At 33.5% G+C, this 2,767-nt stretch overlaps 1 pseudogene; it reads left to right on the forward strand.

Annotated features, from left to right (window-relative positions):
* Positions 1–1,269: 1,269 nt before the first annotated feature.
* On the forward strand, positions 1,270–1,386 carry LOC132007986 (U2 spliceosomal RNA; annotated as a pseudogene).
* The last annotated feature ends 1,381 nt before the right edge of the window (positions 1,387–2,767 follow it).

Here is a 2,767-nt window from a genome sequence, read left to right on the forward strand (position 1 = left end):
TGTTATTTGGATCTTTTTATTTTTTTCTTAGTGAATCTAACTAGAGGGTTGTCAATTTTGTTTACCTTTTCAAAAGACCGACTCTAAAGTTTTGTTGATTTTTTTCTATTGTTTTTCCTTTCTCTATGCCATTTATCTTTGCTCTTATTTAATTACTTTCTTCCTTCTGCTAGTTTTGGGTTTTGCTTGTCCTTTTTCTAATTTCTTGAGGTAAAAAAGTACATTGTTGATTTGGGATCTTTCATCTTTTCAATGTACACATTTGAAACTATAAACTTCCTTGTTAGTGTTGCTTGTGCTGCATCCCATATGTTTTGGTATGTTGTATTTTCATTTTAATTTGTCTCAGAGTAGTTTATAATTTCCTTTGTGACTACTTCTTTGACCCATTGGTTGTTTATGAGTGTGCTGTTTAATTTCAGTACATTCATAGATTTTCCAGTTTTCCTTATACTGCTGATTTCTAGTTTCATTCTATTGTGATTGGAAAAGATACTTCATATTATTTCACTCTTCTTGAGGTTGTTAAGACTTAGGCTCTGGGCACCTGGGTGGCTCAGTTGGTTAAGTGACTGCCTTCGGCTTAGGTCATGATCCTGGAGTCCTGCATCGGGCTCCCTGCTCAGCGGGGAGTGTGCTTCTCCTGCTGACCTCTCTCCTCTCATGCTCTCTCTCTCAAATAAATAAATAAAATCTTTAAAAAAAAAAAGACTTACTTTGTGGCCTTGCATGCAGTCTAATCTGGATAATGTCCCAGTGCACTTGAGAAGAATATATGCTGTTCTTGGGGGAGTGTTTCATATATATTTGTTTGGCCCAATTAATCTATACCGTTGCTCAGGTCCTCTATTCCCTTATTGATATTCTTTTTGTCTGGTTGTTCTATCTATTATTGAAAGTTAGGCATTATATCTCTTACTATTATTGTGTTGCTATCTATTTCCCCCTTCAATTTTATCAAAGATTGCTTCATATATTTAGGAACTCTGTAGTTTAGTCCATACATACATACATAATTGTCATATCATCTTGGTGAATTGATCCTTTTACTATTATATAATGTCCTTCTTTGTCTTTTCTGGAAGTTTTTTACTTAAGGTATATTTTGTCTGGTATTAGTATAGCCTCTGCTGCTCTCTTTTGGTTATTATTTGCATAGAATATCTTTTTCCATGCTTTCAGTTCCAGCTTCTCTATGTCCTTAGATTTAAAGTGAATCTCTTGTAGACAGCATATATTTGGATCAAGTTTTTTAAAATCTATTTGGCCATCGCTTCTCGGCCTTTTGGCTAAGATCAAGTGTAGTATTTGGCCAATCTGTGTCTTTTGACTGAGGAGATGAATCCATTTACATTTAAAGCAATAACTGATGGGGAAGGACTTACTATTGCCCTGTTGTTCATTATTTTCTGTATGTCTTGTAGCTATTTTCCCCTACTTTCCTATCTCACTGTCTCCCCCTGTATTTAACTGATGTTTTGTCGTGATATGGTTTGATTCCCTTCTCATATATTCTATAGATTTTTTTATTTGTGGTTATCATTGTAGTTACATAAAACATCTTAAAATTATAGCATTTTTTTTAAATTGATAAGAGTTTAACTTAAATTGCATGCAAAAACTTAACTGCTTTACACCTCCATCTGCCCTACATTTTGCTATTGAAGTTGCACATTACATCTTTATATATTGTATATTCCTTAACATAGATTTATAAGTTTTTAAAAATATTTGTCATTTAAATTCTCATTGTCATTTAATGCACCAAAATTACAATAGTACAGGTTACTCTATTGGCCCATGTATTTACCTTTATTTCAGAATCTAATATTTTCACACAGCATAGTGTGTCTGTCTACTATCCTTTTATTTTAACTTGGACTCCCTTTAATATTTCTTACAGAAGAATTCTAGTGATAATGAACTCCCTCAGCTTTTGTTTATCTGGAAAAGTTTTAATTTCTCCTTCATTTGTTAAAGGCAATTTGCCAGATACAGTATTCTTGGTTGACAGTTATTTTTTTTTTTTTTACTTCAGTACTTAGAATATATTATCTCACTCCCTTCTAGCCTGCAATGTTTTGGCTGGCAAATCAACTGGTAATCTTATAAAAAGTTCCCTTGTACATGATAAATTTCTTTTCTCTTGATGCTTACAAGATTCTCTCATTGTCTTTGACTTTGAGCAATTTGATAATGTAGTTTAGTGGGATTCTCTTTGAAGTCATCCTAATTGGAGTTTCTTCAGCATCTTAAATCATCATGTTCATGTCTTTCCTCAGATGTAGGAAATATGGAACCATTATTTTTGCAAAAAAAGCTCTCTGCCCCTTTCTCTTTTCTTCTGGGATTCCCCTACTGCATATATTGTTCTTCTTTATAATGCCTCATAAGTCCCATAGGTCTCCTTACTTTTCTTTATTCGTTTATCTTTTTGCTCCTCTGACTCAGTGATTTCAGATGACCTGTCTTCGTGTTCACTAATTATATCTCCTGCCTTACCAATTCTACCTTATATATTTTCAGTTCTTGTATTTTGCAGCTCCAAAATTTTTACTTTTTTTTTTGTCGTTTCTATCATCTTGATGTACTCATTTTGTTCAGACATTGTTTTCTTGTTTCATCCAGTTATCTGTCAGTTTTCACTTTTAGCTTGTTGAGCATCTTTAGGATATTTATTTTAAATTCTTTGTCAGACTGGGGACACCTGAGTGGTTCAGTTGGTTAAGCCACTGCCTTTGGCTCAGGTCATGATCCTGGAATCCTG

The sequence above is a fragment of the Mustela nigripes genome, chromosome X, assembly GCF_022355385.1.
Source record: "Mustela nigripes isolate SB6536 chromosome X, MUSNIG.SB6536, whole genome shotgun sequence".
Taxonomy (NCBI): Eukaryota; Metazoa; Chordata; class Mammalia; order Carnivora; family Mustelidae; genus Mustela; species Mustela nigripes.